At 43.2% G+C, this 24,254-nt stretch overlaps 1 long non-coding RNA gene across 1 annotated transcript in view; it reads left to right on the top strand.

Annotated features, from left to right (window-relative positions):
* LOC309373229 overlaps positions 1-24,254 on the top strand; it is a 641,932-nt gene that overhangs the window by 94,554 nt on the left and 523,124 nt on the right. The window lies entirely within an intron of this gene.

The following is a 24,254-nucleotide window of genomic DNA, read 5'->3' as shown; positions in this document are numbered from 1 at the left end:
ACATCATAAGGTTAGATTTGTAGACATTAAAACAGCAGTAAGAAGCAAGAAGTTGATTGGATCCCCTTCGGAACTTGAAATATGGGTACCCAAAACAAAAATTTTAAATTCGGCTGCATAATTTGGAATTTATGTAATTTGGTTTGATTTGATGTGATTGGTCGGTTAATAAAAAATTATTCTTTAAAAAAAAGGAAGAGGAGGAGAGGGTGCAATTTTCTGTTTTGCCTCCAGTAGCAAAGCGTCCTTGAGCAGCCTTGATCCTGTGCACACTTAGTAAGCACCAGGGCCACTGAAATCAGTGGAACCAGTAGCAGACAATGTGTGTGGAGGGGGAGGCTGCTGCCATTCACCTGACCTCCGTTTGGTTGCATTGCTGCAGGGTAGAGCGGAAGATGTGGAAGAAGCAAGGTCAGTGTGGTGCAAACACACTGGCAGAGGAGAGGTATTGCAATCCTGAGCCGTTTCTCGGTCAACACCAGCACCTTGAATTGGGCCTGGAAACTAAATGGCATCCAGTGCAGTTGGAGCAGGATTGGTATTATATGCTGAAACCGTCTCTCACCAGTGAGCAACCTGGCTGCTGAATTCGGTACCAGCTGGTTTCTGAACTGTCTTCAGAGGCAGCCCCACATATAATGCATTGCAGTAATCTAACCTAAAGGTGATCAGAGCCTAGACAAGAGAGGTTTGGCTATCCCTGTCCAGATAGGGGTGCAGCTGGGCTACCAGCCAAAGCTGATGGAAGGAATGCCACGCCATTGAGTCCAAGAGACAGCACTGGAACTGGAAGCAACCCAAGCTATGTAGCTGCTCTTTCAGATCAAGTGTAAGTCCATCAAGGGCAGGTAACTTCTCGTCCATCCGATCTAGAAAACTGCCCATGAACAGTGCCTCAGGCTGGATCTCAACACACCAAGGAAGCATTTCAGGAAAACGCGTTGCAATCTTTGTACGAGAACTTGTGTGGGCAAAAACAGAATTCCACAGCATCATCTGGTGTCACGGTGTTATAATGCATACACAACGCATATAAAACGCTTTTTCTTTACCAATGTAGCTGAGTCCTCAGTCTTATCTGAATTCAGCTTCAGTTTCAATGTATGTACTTGATGGTCTGGACTGTGTAATGGTCTAAAATGTGTGTGTGTGTGTGTGTGTGTGTGTGTGTGAGAGAGAGAGAGAGAGAGAGAGAGAGAGAGAGAGAGAGAGAGAGAGAGAGAGGCTGGTGGTCTGCTATTCCTGTGGCTGATCAGAAAGCTGAATTAGTTGCTTCCAAATAAAGTAATATTTTGGTTGCTTACAAATAAACTAATTTTATTATTTGAGTTGGGGCTGAAAACAACTGATGAGTAAAAATAATGGATGAGAGTCAAATCTTAAAATGCAATGTGATGTTAAACTGTTAATCAAAATTGCCTCCTACCAAAAAATAAAGTATTCAGTATGGGCTGAATTGTTGCATAAATATAGTGAAGATGCTGCACAGTAATACTAGCAGTAGCAACAGCAGCAGCAGTAATGGTACCAACAACTCCCTCTAACAGCTGTGTTCAGAAGTGATTGTGTAGGGGAAAAACAGCACTCAGGCATCACAGGGAGGAGTCGTATGGTTGGGGAATCCCAAGGTTTTCAGAAGGCTAAAAATATTTAGAAAAAATAATCACTAAGAGGACCAAGAGAGAGAGGAAATGAAACAAAATCTGAACAGCCCATGATGTCTGACTGTGCGAACTGCCACGGCTGTTTGTCTCTTGTGTAAATGTAGGTAGGGAGCAAAGAAATAATGGAGAATTTTGGAAGAGGATGCAACTGAATGGCTGGTTAACCGGGACCCAGAAGAGAAGCATTTGGTGCTGCAACACTTTGTGTTACATCCTCAGCATCAGTACATTCTGAGTGTTAGAAGCATCTCATGTATATTTTAATATATTATTTTAATTCATGCTTGAGCAGTGCTATAATAAGTGAATAATTCCTCGTGTAAATCCCTAACTGAATAAGGAACTAGCTGTGCAAATAGTTCCTACACATAAAGTTTTATTTACCTGTGAGTGGTTTACCAGAAATATTAAAATCATCCATAAAAAATTAAAAAGGGAGATCCAGAATGTAGGTGCTGCCACACTAAAAGATTGATTTCTTATAACAAGTATTATGTGGCAACTACAACAGTACCAGTTCTGCAGATCAAAGTTAGGGGGTCAGGTGTTCCCGCAAGAAAAGTAGTCCCATGACACGAAGGGCTTTACATATCAGCAGTAACATATTGAACTTTCTAGCAAAGAGCTCAAGGTGGCATGCATCATTCTCCCCTTTCTCCTTCTATCCTCACGACAACCCTGTGAGGTAGGTTACACTAAGTCAGGGGTCAGCAAACTTTTTGTTAAGTTGTGGGTGAACATATCAGACGTCACAGTGATTCTTCAAACAGCTCTCGTTTATTCACAGGCCAGAACAGAACTGAACTGAAGGGTTCAGCCAGCCTGCTTATACAGAGCTCCACTACAACGCAACAGTAACAACTTTCTGTAACTATCCAATCACTGAATGTCACTTTCAATTCCTTATTTGCATATGTGGACCTGAGTGAAAACTATCTACAGTATCCCCCCTGCTGGCCCAGGGTGAGAACTTCAGTACATAGCACTTTTTCAGCAGGGGGCCGGTCCACTGTCCTTCAGACCTTGTGGGGGGGCATAGCTGTCAACTTTTCCCTTTTCTTGTGAGGAATCCTATTCAGAATAAGGGAATTTCCCTTAAAATAAGGAAAACGTTGACAGCTATGGTGGGGACCCAGACTATATTTTGGGAAAAAAGAAATGAACGAATTCCTATGCCCCACAAATAACCCAGAGATGCATTTTAAATAAAAGCACACATTCTACTCATATAAAAACACCAGGCAGGCGCCACAAATAACTCAGAGATGGATTTTAAATAAAAGAACACATTCTACTCATGTAAAAACACGCCGATTCCGGGACCATCCGCGGGCCGGATTTAGAAGGTGGTTGGGCCGGATCTGGCCCCAGGATCTTAGTTTCCCTACCCATGGACTAAGAGAAGGTGACTGACTCAAGGTCACCCAAAAAGCTTAATGGCTGAGCAGGGATTTGAACCTGGGACTCCTATGCCTTAGTCTAACATTCTAACCATTACGCCTTAGTGCCTCTCCTGTGTCCTTTTCTAACATAAAAGCCCAATACATACATTGACAGCTTGTAGCAGTAAACCCAGTCACATTTGTTTAGGGGAAGTTGTCCCCCATTGGTTAATAACAAGACACTTAGCCAACTGTAATCCATATCTGCACTATATCAAACTGTTTGCATGCATAACCTACCAAACTAAAACACTAAAAAGTGAGTTATATTATGATTTCACACCTTTTTACATTGAACACTGTGTCAACACAAATTAACATGTTTTATTTAGGACTAATTTGAACATAATTTGGTGTTGAAACATCAGTTTCTTAGTATTTTAAATGTAGGGCATAATCCAGCCATAATGAAACCCATTGAGTACAATGGGTGATTATTAGCATGTTGCTTAATCAGATGGATTTAAAAATGTTTTACTTTAGATTGTTGTTGCATAAATGTGTGTGTGTGTGTGTGTGTGTGTGAGAGAGAGAGAGAGAGAGAGAGAGAGAGAGAGAGACTTTTGTTCAGCCTTTCATCCTATTGTCTAAGCTATTACCCATTACAGACCTCGGTAACTAGAGACAGAACATCATACTGACATATAGATCTCCCCTATGCTTGGACTTCTGCCATCTGCACAGGCAAGACTTGATGTGAATTTCCTCTAGCAGCTAGAAGGAAATTGAATTTTTTAAAGTGCATTTGTTCAGAAGCTGGTTCTCCTGTGGAAAAACAAACCCAGACCCAAAACAACCTTTCAGAATACAGTAACTTCAAGTCTTGTGCCCTATCAGAAAAATATATATATTATCCTACTACCTTGGCCGGTGCGAGATTTGCAGATGTGCATTACAGTTGTCCTTCCTGCCCTTGCTACATTCAGAACTCGCTAAGATTCTGCAATACCCAGCAACAAATGTAAGGGTCTGTAATGAGCAAGCTCTGCCTTTAAATAAGGGCAGGACTGAAAATGTGAGAAGTTTATTCTGAAAGTTGAAATGCAGGGTTTTTGGGTGGGGGGGGGGGGGAGAGAGAGAGAGAGAGAGAGAGAGAGAGAGAGAGAGAGAGAGAGAGAGAGAGAGAGAGAGAGAGAAAGAGAATGCCACAACCATTTTAAACAGCCATGTGTTAGTTTATGAACTGACTTAGCCCAGCTTAAATTGTTTGTTGCATAGTTGCAGCATTCTCAGTCTTGCTGGGTAGTAGAGAGCTTCAGCCTCACATGTCTATCATAGGATTTTTCTCAACAATAATGTGTAGCTGAAAGCATGAATACAGTGGTACCTTGGGTTAAGAACTTAATTTGTTCTGGAGGTCTGTTCTTAACCTGAAACTGTTCTTAACCTGAGGTACCACTTTAGCTAATGGGGCCTCCCGCTGCCACCGCGCAATTTCTGTTCTCATCCTGAAGCAAAGTTCTTAACCCGAGGTACTATTTCTGGGTTAGCGGAGTCTGTAACCTGAAGCGTCTGTAACCTGAGGTACCACTGTAAATGGAAAAACGTAGGGTGGAGGATAGCTCAGTCGGCAGAGTACGAGACTTCATCTCAGGGTCATGGGTTCTGACCCATGTTGGACGAAAGATTCCTGTGTTCCACGGGGTTGGACTAGATGACCCTTGGGTCCCAACCCTACAGTTCTATGATTCTACGATCTAGACTAAGCTACTCAAACTTTAGTCCTCTTGAAATCAACAGGACAAATTAGTCATGTGCAACTTAAGTCCCACTGCATTGTATATGCCACCGAGACCATATAACTCCCAGTACGTTTCTGAGCACAGTTCAAAGTGTTGGTGTTGACCTTTAAAGCCCTAAATGGCCTTGGTCCTGTATACCTGAAGGAGCGTCTCCATCCCCATTGTCCAGTGCAGACACTGAGGTCCAGCTCCAAGGTCCTTCTGGTGGTTCCCTCACTGCAAGACGTGAGGTTACAGGGAACCAGGCAGAGGGCCTTCTCAGTAGTGGCGCTCACCCTGTGGAATGCCCTCCCATCAGATGTCAAAGAAATAAACAACTATCTGACTTTTAGAAGACATCTGAAGGCAACCCTATTTAGGGAGGTTTTTAATGTCTGATGTTTTATCGTGTTTTCAATATTCTGTTGGGAGCCGCCCAGAGGGGCTGGGGAAACCCAGCGAGATGGGTGGGCTATTTATTATTATTATTATTATTATTCAGCTAAATTCTTCTCAGATTCGGCCCACTAAAATGAATGAACCAAGTTAGTGGCGTCCATTAACTTCAGTGAATCTTCTCTGAGTGTGGCTAACCTTGAATGCCACCCATTGATTTCAAGGGAGCTAAAGTCTGAATTTTCCCAGTAGTGATGTATGGAAGTGAGAGCTGGACCATAAAGAAGGCTGGTCGCTGAAGAAATGATGCTTTTGAATTATGGTGCTGGAGGAGACTCTTGAGAGTCCCATGGACTGCAAGAAGAACAAACCTATCCATTCTTAAGGAAATCAGCCCTGAGTGCTCGTTGGAAGGACAGATCGTGAAGCTGAGGCTCCAATACTTTGGCCACCTCATGAGAAGAGAAGACTCCCTAGAAAAGACCCTGATGTTGGGAAAGATGGAGGGCACAATGAGAAGGGGACGACAGAGGACAAGATGGTTGGACAGTGTTCTTGAAGCTCAGTGGCGTAGCGTGGGGGTACAGGGGGGGGCCGGCTGCACCGGGCGCAACATCTGGGGGGGGGGGCGCTCGCACTCGCAGCTCTCTGCCCCTACCTGGGTTAGGGGGAGCAAATTACTTGCCTTGCCCCGGGTGCTGACAACCCACGCTACGCCACTGTCGAAGCTACCAGCATGAGTTTGACCAAACTGCGGGAGGCAGTGGAAGACAGAAGTGCCTGGCGTGCTCTGGTCCATGAGGTCACGAAGAGACGGACACGACTAAATGACTAAACAACAAGAAAGTCTGAATATGTTGCTCTGGACCAGCCCACTGTGTTTGCCATGATATTATATACGGCATTTGCTCTGTGATGATTCATTTGCATGTGGAAGCGAACATTTAGTACTCTAGTCATCAAGTCATCAATTTGCCTCTGTAAACCAGCCCTTCAATGTCTTAAGTTGCTGTGTTGCCCTGGTATACATCCAGCAGCAAAAGCTCCTGCCCCCGCCCCCTGGAAAGTAGATCAAAACATTCAGCTGAAAGTTGCTTGAAGATGCAGTGAAGAATGAATCAGGTATGTATGGAGGATTTTTAAAATATAAAACAACCCAATCCAGGCATATAAATATAAATTTATGGCATTTATAATTGCTAACATAGAATACGAGGTGTCCTTCCACCCCCAAAGGACAACCTCATTTAAAAGTTATAATTTTACATGAACGAAATGACTTATTCATCTCAAATGCATTGCCTGTAAATTATTCATTGGCATAAAGCACAGAATAAAATTATACCAGCCAGTAGAAATCCTTGTCAATGGATCATCCTTGTTTCTGCTTTCACAACAACAGATTTTTCTTTAGTGCCTGCAGATTTTTGTAAACGATGTATCTTTCTGATGAAGAATTCGTATAGGCAGCATACCTGAAAATACCCTTATCGTCACTGAAAACCAGACACTGGAAACCCTGATAAACCAGGCTTCTTTCGACTTTTATTTATTGGCCTTATCTCGTGTTTTGCACTTCCACACTTCCCTGAATGCTAATTTCCTTTTGAATGGGAAAACTCGGACACTGACCAGTAGTCCATCTATAAAATGAGCCCTGCTGGATTGGGCTTAAGGTCAAACCCTCCCAAACTCTTACTGGGAAGAGTTGTCAGTCAGCTGCCTCCAGGAATTCAATAAACAGGGCATGGATAACAACCTTGCCCTGTTTTTGACCTCACCTGGCAGCTATTAGTTTTCAAGGGCAAACTGCCTCAAAGTGTAGTCTCCATCAGTGGTGTAGGGACGCAGAGTTACAGGGTGCATATATGCAAGGACCTTTTAACAAATCTCTGTCTCCAGTGTCCTAGGGCCACCCAGTCAGCACAAAGAGGCACATTTTAGTCACTGTATGCTCCAAAGCTAGGCATAGCTGAATTGATAGAGCATGAGACTATTAATCTAAAGGTCGTGGGTTTGAGCCCCACATTGGGCAAAAAGATTCCTGCATTTACAACGGGTTAGGCTATACAACCCGTATCATCCCTTCCAACTCTGCAATTCTGCGATTCTTTGATTTAGGAGCACTGGAAACCCAAAGTATTTCAGTTTCAAGAGAATGGTGTGCAAGTTCAAGAGAATGTAGCAACTTAATTTCATTTCATTTTGGTTTGGTTTGTTATATTCCTGTGCCTCTTTTCATTCATGTGAATCTCAAAGCGGCTTACAAACAATAAATAAAAATGACATAATACAACATTACAAATACAGCATAAATCGTACAGAATAATTAACAAATCCTCAGTGAAACAATAACAATCTATAAAACACCGCTAACAAGGCAAGGACTAAAAATAAGCTAAAGCAAAAGTCATATCAATTAACAAATCAATGCAGCATTTATAATCTATAAAATAATATAAACCACATTAGCAAATAGCAGCCAAAAATAAACTGTTAAGTTCACGCACACACTTCCCACACCCCAACGACTCATAATATTTTATTCTGTTCTGCTCATTAAAATACACAAATTCCTGGCACAGTGACTCCCTTCTGAAGGTTTCTTGGGCTGGAGGTGGAACCGCCCAGGTGAAACCAACCACCCCACGATGGCAAACAGAGTCTGTCTCCTCTCACATTTCTTCTTCTGGAAACAGCTCCCTTAGGCAGGTGGAAAAAGCCATTGCCTTTTTCATTTCATGAAATGAAAAAGGTATTTAAATATACCTTCTTGAAGAAACCGGAGGCCTTTCTCCTGGGCATGGTCAGCCATGTGGTGTTAAAGAAGGATAGAACTTTGTTTATGTATGCTACAACAGCAGCAAGGATTCTTATTGCAAAGTATTGGAAGACATCAGAGCTACCCACTTTGGAAAAATGGCAGATGAAAATGATAGACTACATGGGACTGGCAGAGATGACGGGCAGAATCCGAGACCAGGAGAAAGAGACAGTGGAAGAAGATTGGAAGAAATTTAAAGATTATCTTGATAAGTATTATAAAATTAATGAAGGTTAGAAAGACATGGGTTGGAAAATAATATGGTGTTCAGAGATGCTAAATAAGAAAAGGAATGGAATTGTCAAAAAACTTTGGTAAATAAGGGAATGGATTTACTGACTGGATAAGGAAAATAGAATACAGAACGGGGAGGTATGAGGGAGTCGGGGAAAGTAGGTTGAGAAAATAAGGTTTGAAATTATACTTGTTGTTTTTGTTTATGTTTGTTTTTATTGTTGTGGTTTTGTTTTTATATGTTTTCAATTGATACTTCAATAAATATTATTTTTTTTAAAAAAAGGAAAAAGCCATTGCCTGCTGGCCAACACTCAGAAAGAAGCTATGGGAGTACTCCAGATGATTTGCCCATGCCCATGCAGAGAAAATAGTAGGTCTAAGCCAAAAGGCAACACATGGAGACCTGCACTGATCATTGCAATGCACCCTGAATTATTATTATTTTATCATTATAATATTATTGTAGAATCTTAGAAGAGCTGTGGCTGTGACTATAATGAATGGACCTCAGTGCAATGGACTTTACTACTGCACTACTGGTTTCCATATAGTCAACAGGTCTAACGTCCATTGATAAACTAATCCTCCATGAATTTTTCTAATCCTTGTTTAATGCCATCTAGGTTGGTAGACATTACTATTTATTGTGGGAGCTGTGTAAAGTGTAACATATTCTTGCCTGTTCTGATTCTCTCATTCTTCATCTTCCCTGGATGACCTTGGCAGACAGGAACTCTCTAAGGTGCTTACCATCAGCACATCACGTGACAATGAATTCCAATAGTTATTTATGCATTGTGTGAAAAAATATACCGGTATTTTCCTATGGAAGGGTGCTCATTCAATGCCTGTTTCATGGCAGAATTTCTAAACTGTATTAGTGGTTGTGAGTACATAGCTGTGGGTGGCATAAAATATGCATCTTAAAAATATGTGCTGTTGTATATTTTCCCAAAATAACTGGGTGGCAGATAATTATATACCAAGTGGGGACATTATGTAGGAAATTAGATATTGCAAGGCATTGTTTAAATTATGGAGACAAATGTGAGTTGGCTCTCACAATGATGCAGAATATATTAGACTAGGATTAACCATTTTCTAATTGGGACAGGTGTTTTGCTTTGAGGAATCTTGTGCTTTCTGAAAAATCTATTGAATATGCTTTACTTGTATATTTGTGTTTTTCGCTTGTCTTTTAATGCTGTGAACTACCCTGAGATCTATGGATGAAGTGTGGTGTAAAAATTTAATAAACAACAACAGGTTGCTGAAAGATTATACCAGTCTAGGATTAGTTTTTTTAAAAAAGTACAGTACTGTTGTTTTCTTTTTAAATGCAATCTGCTATCTCTTATCCTTTATTATTACTATTATTATTATTACCTTTAACCATCTAAGAAACTTTTTGAATTTGAATCGAGGAATTGATTAATGAGCTTTACTGGGACAATCTCACCTGCAGCTGACTCCTCTACTTTACACTAATCAATCACAGGAGCAGAACTGACTTGAGGTTGCTTCTTCTTCTTTAAGCACCGTAAACCTGATTTTTTCACATGTTCAGATTCAGCACAATAAACTGCAGGTGGTAGGGGTGGTCAAGTGTAGAAAAAAAAGCAGGGTGACTCTAGCCTTTATTGCTAAGAAACAAATTATTAGGGTATGTACCAAACACAAGTTTTTGTTTGGACTCTGAATGCATCAAAAGCACTCCAGAGGGTACCTAATTTTTTTTCATTAAAAAGTCTGCAGTCCCTGCTCTCCCTATTTTACAGAATTGGATGACATACTCAGGCATAGTAGCATCCCTTGAGTGGATAAACTTGCCAAATTAAGAACAAATAGGTCCTGTGGTTTTTGGGCTTCATACCTTTTCTACTATTTATGCAAAAAAGAATAAATCTGAAGGTTTAATGTGGTTTGCGCGCATCTCTCTTTTTTTTGAGGAAGAAGATGTTTTCACTCCCTGTAGTTTTGTGGGGAAAGATTTCAGTAGCAAAATGTCATGCATTGTAGAGGTAAAGGTAAAGGACCCCTGGACAGTTAAGTCCAGTCAAAGGTGACTCTGGGGTTGCGGCGCTCATCTTGCTTTCAGGCTGAGGGAGCTGGCATTTGTCCACAGACAGTTTTCCGGGTGATGTGGCCAGGCATGACTAAATCGCTACTGGCGCACGGAGGACCGCGATGAGTGCCAGAGCGCACGGAAACGCCATTTACCTTCCCACTGGAGTGGTACCTATTTATCTACTTGCACTGGCATGTTTTTGAACTGCTAGGTTGGCAGGAGCTGGGACAGAGCAATGGGAGCTCACCGCATTGTGGGGATTTGAAACAGCGAACTTCCAATGAGCAAGCCCAAGAGGCTCAGTGGTTTAGACCACAGCGCCACCCGCGCATTGTAGAACTGCCACCAGGAAAGTAGCCAGTAAATTTTCAGGAGGATAGATGAAGGGTGAAATATACTTGGAGTCGAGAGTGGATTTCATGCTCTTTATTCAGCTCATAGTGGTGAGGAGGAATGAATGTTTCCCCAAAATATCTGCTTTATCTACATTATTTACACAAAGGGCTGCACGTGATTGGCTAATTCCTGGATTCTCATGTAGACCAATCAGGTTGTGGATTCACTTCCACCTGGAGCTGGATTGGGTGGCTCCTGCGGACCAATCATACTGCTGCATTGTTCTAGGACCAATCAGACTGCTACATTTTGGATCCTATTGTTCTAGGACCAATCAGACTGCTGCATTTTGGATCTTATTCAACTCAGTACATAACAAAGGGGGTTGAAATAAATGGGGAAATGATAAAAGCTTCAGTCTCGAGTTCTGCTCAGTTGGCACCCAAAGTCTCAGAAACTAAGTGCAAAGCTGATTTGACAGAACTGGCTGTGTGGGCATGTGACTGAGCCAGAAGGCTTTGAAAGTCCAACATTTTCCAAGCAAGCACCCTACAGAACGAACAGAGAACACAAAGCAGACAAGAACAAGGTGATATATTACTTCAGCACCCCTCCCTCAAAGCACTGTTGTAGCACCCTGCTTGTGGTTAACGCTTAGATGGAATGAAATATTCAACGCAGCAATAGAGAAATTAAAATAATAATTTATTTGTCAGACAAATAAATGAGAGGCACAGTGGTATATGGTTACCAAGCTCTGGCCTGGCCTCCTGCCATTATGGCCAGCACTTATATTCCCTCAGCCCAGCCTCCTTGCTCCTCCTTTGGCTGCCTCTGTCCAATCAGCCTGGTTGAAATTCCTATTGGCTGTTTGCTAGAACCAATCACAAAAGATACACCCATTTCCTTTTGCCTTATATGGGAGACAAAAGCTTTATATTCTTCTATCTATAAATGACAAATAAGTAGTCATATATCTTACATTTATCTCAACAAGGAACCTTAATTACCAGCTCACCTCTTGCCCTCCTTGCCCTATTGCCCTCCAAAACAGATGGTTAATAGTTTTAAATTTTTATCTTAAACAGATGTCAAGGATCTTGAGTTCACATCCTCATGCATCATCAATGAAAGATCTCCTTTTTGGAGGTCTTTAAACAAAGCCTGACAACCATCTGTCTAGAGTGCTCTGATGGCGTCTCCTGTCTGGCAGGGGGCTGGACTCAATGGCCCCTGTGGTCTCTTATAACCATGATTCTATGAAATAAGAATCTAGCATTTCTTTCTTTCTAGATCCTTTGCATAATTACATTTAAGCTAATATATTTCATACATAACATAAATAACCTTTTAAAAGGAAAAGAAATCTTAAAAGGATCTCAGTTTAAGAAAGAAACAACTTTAGAAAAAGACTTCCCAAAATACCCCCTCCCTTTCTGCCAGCCAGATGCTTTTCCATTGCTCTTGGCCTTTTAACCTTAGGAAGAAGATATGGCTCATTTTACTATTTACCAACTTCTAATTTGTAGGGTCAGTGTAGCCTTGGCTCTCAGCCTGTAATTCCCTTTTTACGACTTTGAGAATTGTTTTCTGCTATAAATCAGGGGGCCCCCTTGTCCAGGAGAATAAACATCTTGCCAAGGTTTTTAGGCAGCTGGTCTTCTGCCTGGCATGAAACATTTGAAAATCTTTAAGCTCATTTTAAAATACAGATCCTGATCAAAATACAGCCTGGATAAAAATGCAGGCTATGATTAGATGCCTCACTGTGATTGGAGGACCCTGGTGAAACCAATCCCTCTAACCTGTCAATCACAAAAGAGGCCGCCCATTCTACTCTACCCACCCTGGCTTCTTTGTGGGCAAGTGTTTCCATTTTGGCAGACATGCCGTCTGCAATGCTTTATCAATATCTAAATTTCCAAAGCACCCCAAAATACTTTGGAGGTCCCTGTTCCAATTTGGGGCACTTTAGAGAGATGTTGCTTTAGCTTAGAGCAGTGTTTCCCAACCTTTTTTGGGCAAAGGCACACTTGTTTCATGAAAAAAATCTCGAGGCACACCACCATTACAGCCCCGTGACGTCAGCGCGCAGCGTCACGCCGGGAGGGACGCACGAAAGTGTAAGTTTCAATTTTTCCCCTCCCCCTTGCCTTCCTTCTGTGCCAACCGCCAAAAAGCCAAGACTTTAGGGCAGCAGGTCGACACGGAAGAAGCTCCTACCTAAGGACAGGTGCGACGGCCGTGTCCTCTTCTGCCACACTTGGCAGCCCTGCCTTACGGTCGTGACTCCCACCCTGATTTCTCCCCGCAGGTCGAGCGGCACAGGCAGCCCAATGTGTCCAGCCCAGACACAAGCCCCGCTTCCCCACTCTAGATCCTGAATGCGACCAAGTGCTCTGGACTCCCGAGCAGGGTGGGAAAGAGGACTCGCATCTGATAGCCTCCGGGCTCCTCGCCTGCTCGAGGGATGGCATTGCAGGCAAGCTGCCGGCCGTCGCCATCGCCGCCCCCTCATGCGAGTGGACCTGCCCGGAGTGGTGGGCCGGGGGAGGCTCGCTCTCTGTGGGGATGTGGCCCGCACGCGCGGCCCCGCTTCCTCCTGCCCAGGGCTGAGCTCCTTACCCGCGATCTCGGTCTCGCGCACGCGGATCCCACTTATTCCGAAGCTCGCGCCACTAGCCGGGGCTCTCACACCGTGCCAGGGCGAGGCGGCGCGGCCCACTGACGTCATCGCGGCTCGCCGCCGCCCTCGACTTCCCTATTCCCTCCCCTCCCTCGGGTCGCCGTGGTTACCGAGGACTGCAAGCTGCTCGGGCGAGCGTGGGGCATTAAGTGGGAGAAGGAAAATTAAAATTAAAACTCGCCTGAAGGCCGCCTCTCCGGATCTCTTTCGAATTTTTTAATTTTTCCCGCGGCACACCAGGCAACGTCTCGCCGCGGAACACCGGTTGGGAAACACTGGCTTAGAGATCCCCTGGACCTATCTAAAGCTTCAGTTTCCATTTTGGATTCACCCGGAACAATGGCACACTCCAACTGTGTGCCTTTCCGTCACAGAGAGCCAGTGTGGTGTAGTGGTTAAGAGCGGTAGACTCGTAATCTGGGGAACCGGGTTTGTGTATCCGCTCCTCCACATGCAGCTGCTGGGTGACCTTGGGCTAGTCACACTTCTCTGAAGTCTCTCAGCCCCACTCACTTCACAGACTGTTTGTTGTGGGGGAGGAAGGGCAAGGAGAATGTTAGCCGCTTTGAGACTCCTTCGGGTAGTGATAAAGCGGGTTATCAAATCCAAACTCTTCTTCTTCACAGTCCACCTCACCCAGTATTTTCTGCTCCAACACAGTAGCTCCCCAGAATTTCAGTCAGACATTCCCCCGTCTCCATCTCCCGCTGCCTAATGCTTTTAATTGGAGATGCCAAAGACTGAAACTAAGGCCTGGTGCCAGAAAAAGCATGTGCTCTACTGCTGAGCTATGCTCCCTCCTTAATGGATATGTACAGCTTGTATTGAAAGAAAAGTTTATTTCTCCCTGTCTCTTTCTTTGCAAAGTAAAAAAGTAAGTCTGAATCAATCCTTCTAAATTAAGAAAGAGAGAAGCAGCATATGTGGGGAGGCTGTAAAGAAAAGAAAAGAGCTAAGTAGAAGGAGTGCTGAAAATGGAGAGAAAAGGCAGCATTGTTACTTCTGCAATTAAAAGGCTCAGAGGTTATTGAGCTCTCTTTTTCATCATGGTAATGATTGGCAGAGAAAGGGAAAAGTGGAGTGGGAAAGATTCTATTTTATTTCAGAGTGCGCATCAAAACCAAAGTTTGCATTCCTTGTTCTTGATCAGAGAAAATGCCAGAGAGTTCACAATGTTTCAGTCGTGTGAAAAGATGGTCTGGATCAGGGCCACCAACAGGGAAGTACAGGGGCCAGTTTACATTTTTTAAATAAAAAAGTAAGTCAATCAAACATTTCTAAAGAAAGTTATAAAACAAAATGCAAAGACAATTCCAAAGCTTTGGAACGTGGCAGGCAGCACCATGGTTAAGGATGCTTAATCACTATTGCTAAGCAATCACAAGAAGAAATGTTGACTATCCCCAGCTGGAACTCAGAGCAGCAGCAAAGCAAGAGAATCTGGATGGAGGATACTGGAGTATGTTTGTTTAAGCATTTTTCTTGTGTCCACATGATTTCATTCACTCCCCAAGTGTGCTGCCTTTACAGAACAAAACACAATCACTTGGAAATAGCTCTCTTGATATAAGCGAGGCTTCCTTCTGATTGAGAAAAAATGTGATATTGCATTGCCCTCCTCAGATTTTCTAAGTCCAACCTTTCCCCCCAGACTACTACTGGTCTGCTTGTCATCACTGGGCTGTTATTTATCAATCGGCAGTAACCATAAAACAAAAATATAAAATGCAAAATGAATAAGCAAATACAACCATAAAATAATGAAGCATCTTACAACTGCAGCAAGTTAAAATTTCCAGAGACTGTACCTTAACACAAACAATTTTGCTGTTTATCAAGGTTGGCAAAGAGTTTGTGTGAGAGTTCTGAAACTGCACATTTGCTCTGCTCGTTGTGTGTTTGTAACTTAGTTTTCCTCCTAAAAGCTCTAGTCTGTGTTCCATTGTCTTCCCCCCTTTATCTTCACAATGGCCCAGTGAGGCAAGCTAAGCTGAGAGTTGGTCTTCAGCATGTAATGGAAACTACATATGGACTTCTGTGGTGAGGGAATCTCATCACTTTGGGGCTGCCACAGAGGCTACCCTGCCTAGGAGAGGTCCTTAGGACCTTCCATTTTTGCATTTGAGAGTCACGTGTAAAAATAAATAAATTCAGAAAGCTTTTAACTGAAGCTGATTTTAAACGGGAGAATCACAGTTTTCATTTTTGTCCTACAGTATGTATTTTTGGATTGCTGTTGTGGATTTCATTTTGGTTGACTGTAATGTTATTGTGAGAGTTCTGTTTGTTTTTAAAGCAAAGTGTGCAGAGAATTTTGCTTATATGCTGGTAGAAGTTTAATAAATACACCCTTTAAAAACCTCCACCAGCTGTTGATTTTATCTATTGTTTTGTATTCTGTACCTTACAAGGGCATGCAGAGTTCCCAGATGGTCTTCCATCTCAACCAGACCAAAGAGCTGCTTAGTTTCCGTAAGTTTCGTGCATTTATACCACATCCTTTCTATAACAGGGATGGGGAATTTGTGGTCTTCCAGATGTTGTTGACCTTCAACTCCCATCATTCCTGACCATTGGGGTTGATAGGAGTGGTAGTTCAGGAACATCTGTAGGGGTATAGACTGATCTACATGGAATAATCAGTTCAAGCTTTAGTGCTGGGCCATCCCAAGACATTTTGGGATCTAAGAAGGGGTAAGTGTAGATCCACATCAGGAACAAGGAGAGAATCCAATCAACATTACCTGAATCAATGCTTGTTATGGGAGGAGATGCCCATTCTGAATAATGTCAGTTGGGTGCAGAGCTCAGAGGGCAGCCCTCGCATTTCCTCCCTAAGGGAGCCATTCACTGAGAGGTTGCTGTAGAGACAACATGGGCATGGGATGCCAAGGAGGTTTCAGATCCAGCCTCCAAGGGGGATGCCACAGCCATTGTTGTAACTGTGGCAGTGGTGGCAGCAACCTTTTGATGATCGCCAAAGCAATCCCAGAAAGTGTGCTGGCACTGCTGACTTGTGCCAGGGGGCCTGTCTTAAATGGGACATTCTGGGATCAAAACAGAAGCTAGGATTGACTTCTGCGATCAGGGACGCCCTGCTTAAGTTGTGAGGTATGGAAAACAGCATTCTATTGTCACCATTAGACAAGGTTGTGGTGTGTGTTGTATGATGCTTGTGGTTCTCACAACAGTTCCTCTGGTTTGCAAATGTGCTTACAGACCTAAAGACAATTCCTGTTGTAAATTAATAGGATAGAATAGAATACTCTGTGCTTGTGGCACATTATAAAGACTGACATTTCTTACTACCATTATCCATTATTTTTGTTCATTCATCTATTTATACCTACAGGTCATGTGATCAGTGTGATGTCATCTTGTAGGAAGAAAAGAATGTGGGCAGGCACCATCACATGTACCTAAAGCTTAGTTACAGCTGAGAATGAAGATTAAAAGGATAAACTAAAGATCACACGAAAAGGGTAGGCTTTGAGGATGAATTTGAAGGAAGGTAGAAGACTTATATTTCCATCGTGGCATAGCTGCTGCTCTTAAGCAGCTGATTCACAGCCCAGTATAGAGAGGCTCTTTATAGGTAGATACCTGAAAAGCATTTTAAAGGACAGTTTTTGTGGCATTTCAGTATTCATTCAATGATGCCTATAACTCCACTTCTACAAATTCGTTAGATCCACAAACACATGGAAATGCATTTGCACACAGCCTTTTTATTTTCCCTTTTTATTAGTGTGAAACAAAGGCCAGGTCACATTCAATATTGATTTCCTTATGAAGAAGACATCGTGGCTTCTCTGGATAAGCACTGGAACAAGCGACATTTGGCATGACTCTACAGATTTCAGATTAATGGGCTTCACTAGTTTGAAGGCTGAAAGGAATGATCATAACCTTCTAGTATTAATCATTTCATGACAGTCTTTCCTAATAGCACCATTTTTATACCTCTATGGTAAATTTAGCTTTCAGTGTTAAATCTCCCACTGCAGATCATCCATCCTCACAATGTCACCGCATATTTTCAGCACCAAAAATGTTGAATAAAAATGGCAGGGAGAGAGAGAGAGAGAAGAAGAAGAAGAAGAAGGAGGAGGAGGAGGAGGAGGAGGAGGAGGAGGAGGAGGAGGAGGAGGAGGGAGGGAAGGAGGCTAGCAAGGCATTAAGCTTTCAATCAACCAGAGAAGGCTTTAGATCAGTTTTGAGCAATGTGCAAACACACAATCATGCTATGGCTGAGCAGGGCCCACTGAGGTACATGAGACTGATAGGGAACTGATCTGGAAGGAAAAGAGCATGTGATGGCACATAAAAATGAGAAAAGCTAGCTGGGTAATACATGAGGGGGCTGTAAGGTGCTCTTTGTGTATGTTTCTCAAACTAGGACTCAACAGCTGAGCTCTCGCACTAGGGATGCAAGAAATTACATAACATATCTATGCTACGTCCTTTTTATGTAAATTATGCAACTTAAATTGTTGTTACGTTATTCCATTACATTCATTTCAATGTAAATGAAACACAATGCAAAGGGGAGGAAAAGAAATCAATTTCCTATAATGTAAACCCTGAAAGTAAGTATAGCAGTGAATTCTGATTATATTCACTGGATTTATTTGTGTTCTGGACCTGGGAGGAATATGCAATCACTGGCAATTTCCACTCCTCTTTCTGTTTTTGTCAGAAGTCTCTAACATCCAATTGCATTTTTTCTCTTGCGCCACTAGTGCTGTGTGTCCGCTAGGTGGAAGATCTAGCCCTGTCACCTGACTGAGCATTATATGGCAGACATTAATCTCTCCTGTCGATAATGACCCTTTCACCCGTAAACTGCAATACTTTCCGTTACAGTTCTGGAAAGACACTCCACACTGGAATTATTCCCTATTCCCCATTTGTGGATTAGATGGTTGATTTGCACTTTAACTGCTGGTGTCTTTGTTTCCTTAACGCTGGTTTTCTTGTAGTGGTTTTTGCTAAAGTTGGTTGTATGGTACTGATCCTGTAGGCAGATCAGAACCACCTTATGTTATAATATTGCTATGTATTGCACCGATATTTTATGAGATGGTAGCACACACCCATAAACCCACACACCCTTCCTCCCGCCATCTTGGATTATATTGGATGAAAGTAAAAATTGACACATCCCTCCCTGTCTGCATAAAGTAATTCTTGGGTAATCTACAGTCAGGTAGCCCGGAACTGAGATGGGTCCAGGAGTGCCTGAAGGCAGCAATCACAAACCCTTGATGGAGAATGAATTCCATCAATTAGGCATGAACCCATTTTCCCTTCACCACCTGCTGTTCACCAGATCTGCTGACCATCACTGTTTCCATTTAGTCTGGGTCCTGCTTCAATCAGTTCTCTGTTGCCAAAGCCTGACACACTCATTAGTGAACTGGTTCATTAAGACTTTGCTGTAATTGCTGTGGTTAGGCTAAGCTTCAGTAAGCACCAGAAAATGTTTATTTGCATTCAGGAATGGGCGAGAACCAGGAAATACTTTTTTTAAAAAAAATGAATCCTAATGTGCAATGAAAGAGAGTTCTCATTTGTTTGTTGTGCTTTTCATGGAAACCGAAAGTTCTTCTGTGAATCCAGATAAAACCAATTATCTGATGCAGACAATAAAGCATGAAATGTCATAGGAGTTTTGGGAGAAATATCCTTGGGGTATCCACTTTCTTCCTGGTTCTCTGACTACCCATTCAAATTGATTAGGTAGGCATTAAATGACGAAAGAAGACCTTGAAGGTCTGTACAGATGGAATTGTTCTGCCGGAAATAAGACAACTTGAAATAGTTCAGGGGGGAGGGGAGTAGGAATAAAGAAGAGAGAAAAGAAGTATTTGGTTCTGACTCAGTAGCTGTTGAGACAGGCTTGGGGGAGCTGTTCAGATTTCTTTCCTGTGACGAGGGCTGGTTGGGGTGTGTGTGTGGATCAGTTTGCTGTAGTAGCACTTAAGAAACTGAGAAGAGTCTGCTAGATCAGTGGCTTATTTAGTCCAGCATCCTGTTCTCACAGTTGCCAATCAGATCCCTGTGTTAAGCGCTCAAGCAAGACCCAAGCATAATAACTGTTAAGTTGTGGGTGAACATATCAGACAACACAGCGATTCTTCAAACAGCTCTTGTTTATTCACAGGCCAGAACAGAACTGAACTGAAGGGTTCAGCCAGCCTGCTTATATAGAGCTCCACTAAAACGCAACAGTGACCATTTTCTGTAACTATCCAATCACTGAACACCACTTTCAATACCTTATTTGCATATGTGGACCAGAGTGAAAACTATCTACAGTCTCCCCCTGCTGGCCCAGGGTGAGAACTTCAGTACATAACAATAACATTTCCTGTTCCTGTGCTTTTCAGTAACTGGAATTCAGAAGCATCGCTGCCTCCAGTGGTGGTGGCGGCCGCGTATAGTCATCACCACTGGCCATTGGTAGCCTTATCCTCCATGAATCTGACCAATCCTCTTTTAAAGCCATCCAAGTTGGTGGCCATCACTGCCTGCTAGGGGAGTGAGTCCCATAATTTAACTATGCGCTGTGCCAAGAAGGACTTTCTTTTATCTGTCCTGAAACTTCCAACATTCAGCTTCCTTGGGTGCCAATGAGCTCTAGTGTTATGAGAAAGGGATGATTTATTTGCTTCAATCTAAAGATCCCTTTAGATGTTTTTAAACTAGTGATGTATGGAAGTGAGAGCTGGACCATAAAGAAGGCTGATCGCTGAAGAATTGATGCTTTTGAATTATGGTGCTGGAGGAGACTCTTGAGAGTCCCATGGACTGCAAGAAGATCAAACCTCTCCATTCTTAAGGAAATCAGCCCTGAGTGCTCACTGGAAGGACAGATTGTGAAGCCGAGGCTCCAATACTTTGGCCACCTCATGAGAAGAAAAGACTCCCTGGAAAAGATGTTGGGAAAGATGGAGGGCACAAGGAGAAGGGGACGACAGAGGACGAGATGGTTGGATAGTGTTCTCGAAGCTACCAGCATGAGTTTGACTAAACTGCGGGAGGCAGTGGAAGACAGAAGTGCCTGGCATGCTCTGGTCCATGGGGTCACGAAGAGTCGGACACGACTAAACGACTAAACAACAACAACAACAAAGATTCCCTGCTTGTGTGCTAATGTAGATCCTACATTTCTGGGTTTTCCCAATCATTTCTAAGGAGCCGGGAGGACCATAAGCCCATGCAAAGCTCACCTGACTTTTGAAACAAATGTGGAAGCTCTTGTAGAGCAGACATTTCATGTAATCATTGGTTCTCTGTGCTCACAAAAGATGAGCAGGGTGAATATTTAACACATGGGTATGGAACCTGTGGCCCTCCAGATGTGGTTGGACTCCAGTTCCCATCAGCCTCAGTGACCAGTGGTTAATGGTCAGCAATGATAGGAGTTGTAGTCTGGAAACATCTGGTGGGTCACAGGTTCTACACCCCTGATTTAATCTTTTCAACATTCTGAAGAAATTATGAGGAGTTTCTCTTACAGTTGAAAGATACTTTGATCAGATGCAGTTACAGATAGGTAGCCGTGTTGGTCTGCCATAGTCAAAACAAAAAAAATTCCTTCCAGTAGCACCTTAAAGACCAACTAAGTTAGTTCTTGGTATGAGCTTTCATGTGCATGCACACTTCTTCACCAATCCACCTTGAGGGAGAGCCTGAGAAGCACAGCTGGGCATGAAGACCCCTCAGTGGATGGTTTCTGAAACAAGCAGACGGCTTCAGTCTAAATATTGGACATTCCTTTCTCACAACCTCTCAGAAAAAAATCTCAGCCACATATCGAAATGCTTTTTTCCCATGCTTACCACAATGTAATTTTATAATTATCATCCATTTAAATTATTAACAACAGGGCTAGCCCATAAATGTGACCTTTTGTTCTCTCACAATTAGAAATGCTAGCACTGGTGTGAGACAACATAATAATGCTATTGTGGAAAATGCTGAAACACACACACACACACACGCATTTCCATTCAAGATTGCAGCTTGCACAGAATGAATTTAATAGGAAGCCTGATGCCGATATAGCGGTACCTCGGGTTACGAACTTAATTCGTTCCAGAGCTTCATTCTTAACCCGAAACCGCTCTTAACCTGAGGTGCGCTTTCGTTAATGGGGCCTCCTGCTGCCGCCATGCTACCAGTGTGTGATTTCCGTTCTCACCCTGGGGCAAAGTTTGTAACCTGAGGTACTACTTCTGGGTTAGTGGAGTTTGTAACCCGAAGTGTTTGTAACCCGAGGTGTTTGTACCCCGAGGTACCACTGTACTTTGCTGGCAAAGGTCCTCCCTCAATGCGGGGAAGAGACGTCTTATGAAGCACTTGTGCGTATGCAGAGACTTCAGATCAGGATATCTATAGTGTTCCTAGAAACTGCTGGCAGGAAAGCTCACCAACACCCTCACCACTTATGGCTGCTTATGGGCCTCTCACCAAGGCCACCTGAAAGAACTTCCCTGTGATGAAGAGCACCATCTCCATCTGCTCTAGGGTGGTGGTGCCTTCTGGGCCACTGAGCCTTTCCTGCCATAGTGGAGGGAGAAGGGAGATGCTGATCAGTCTCCTTGGAGTCACCCTGGCTCAGAGGGACAAGTGGGATATCGGGTGTGATGAGTGTGTGTGTATGTGTGAAGGGGAGTGCCATAGGGTGCAGCAGCACCCCTGGGTGCTTCTTCTTGTCTTCTCCTTGAGTCTAACCATCCCTTTCACCACCTTTCCTTCCCATTCTCCCCCCTTCCCCTTTCTTCACACTCAGGAAGACACTGGCTGCATTCAAATGGAAGTTTATTCACTTTCCTCCACGTATCCCTAACAATTACTTTATGCATTCCATTTTAGCTTTCAAAAAGATGTACGTAAAACCCACTTCCAGAAACCTAACGGAATACTGCACATGTTTGGCGCTCATCTCCATGTTATTTGATTTCAGGAGTGCGAAAGTGATGAAATTTGAGGCACTATACTGTCACCCAGTTCTTTCCTGCTGCTTTTATGGGTGAATCATTGGGAGAAGAGAAGCAGGCATGTAGAAAAAGTGGGTGAGGAGTAGACGTTTTCCAGTGATGTTCGTCACTCTGTCACACGGCATCCACCAATGGGAATGAAGTTTGGCACACCGTAGAATCATAGAATTGTAGAGTTGGAGGGGATCCCAAGGGTCATCTAGTCCAACCCCCTGCAATGCAGGAATCTCAGCTAAAGCATCCATGGCAGATGGCCATCGAACTTCTGCTTAGAAAACTCCAAGGAAGGAGAGCCGACAAGCTCCCAAGGGAGTCTGTTCCACTATCAAACAGCTCTTACTGTCAAACAGCTCCATGCTGGTATATTGGTCACAATGCAACAAGTACTGCAGTCTGAACAGGATATTAGAAAACGGGACAGAAGCTTTAGTATTATAATCGGTAAAACTAATGCAATATTTCCCATGCTTGAACACACCCAGGCTGGATCTATGCTGATTGTAAAAACGCTTAAAAAAGAAACGTTCTATAGCTCTCAATGGAATTTTACATTGTTCTGCAGTGCCCTCTGGTGTCACATGCTTATAACACATTTATAATATTTTAAATTTTACAGGAAAGATTAGTCCCCAGTCTGTTCCCCTGTCGTCCATTTCTCCCCTTTCCTTCTTTTTCTTTCTTTCTTTTTCCTGCCCAGTGTCAAATTCCCATGCTTTATCCTTGCTTACAAACCATCTCTTCCTGTTTGGGAGCTGCTGCTGTCAGAAATGAGGCAGCCAAGCAAGAAGGCCCTTGGCACGCTGCCTGAAAGTGTCCCTGAAAGTGTACTAAGACCTGCTGGTCCTCTTTGGCTTACAGTTTGTGAAACTCTGGTGGACTACCAGACGACCATACTGTATAGAGTTGGGGGACGGTCAGCCTAGATGATGCCCTGGATCCCTTCCAGTTATTGGGCTCCTTTATCTGTTGGGTTAAAATGTATAAGAACAAGCTTGCCAAACCTTTTCCTTCCATTGAGGTAGTGACATTGGCTAGCCAGTTAAGAACCACACTTAGCATAACCAAATACTTGCTCTGTGCCATAGAACAAATGGGCCAATGTTAGGGGGGTTAACCCCCCCTCTTCCTCTTACTTATGGGGTTCATCCTGGAAGCCCCCAACCCTCCAGTGACCCAGTCCAACATTGTGAGTACTATGGGACCTGTTCATTTTATTCTTGTTCTGACTCGGAGCCTAGTACGTTTTAGGTACTTGTTCCGTATTTTATGTCCTGTGTTTACATAGCCACTCGCTAATAGAAATTCTTCTCGCTGTCTGCCAGGTGAAAGAGCAACAAAATACACTACAAAATAATAACAGCACCTATAACATATTATTACAAAAACATATTATAATACAAAACATAACAGCATACTATAACATATTATTACAAAATAGTAACAGCACCTCTAACAAACAATAGTTTTGTATTTGAACAAACAAATGAATAGAGGGCACTATTAATAGCTGGGGACCCTCTTTAGTAAAGGTAAAGGGATCCCTGACCATTAGGTCCAGTCGTGGCCGACTCGGGAGTTGCGGCGCTCGTTTTATTGGCTGAGGGAGCCAGCGTACAGCTTCCGGGTCATGTGGCCAGCATGACTAAGCCGCTTCTGGTGAACCAGAGCACCACACAGAAATGCCGTTTACCTTCCCGCCGGAGTGGTACCTATTTATCTACTTGCACTTTGATGTGCTTTTGAACTGCTAGGTTGGCAGGAGCAGGGACCTAGCAACTGGAGCTCACCCCGCCGCGGGGATTCAAACCGCCGACCTTCTGATCGGCAAGTCCTAGGCTCAGTGGTTTAACCCACAGTGCCACCCGCGTCCAG

This window comes from Podarcis melisellensis (genome assembly GCF_964234715.1).
Source record: "Podarcis melisellensis genome assembly, chromosome: 6".
In the NCBI taxonomy this organism is placed as follows: Eukaryota; Metazoa; Chordata; class Lepidosauria; order Squamata; family Lacertidae; genus Podarcis; species Podarcis melisellensis.
The sequence above is the reverse complement of the archived record's forward strand: the minus strand, read 5'-3'. Positions and strand labels throughout refer to the sequence as shown.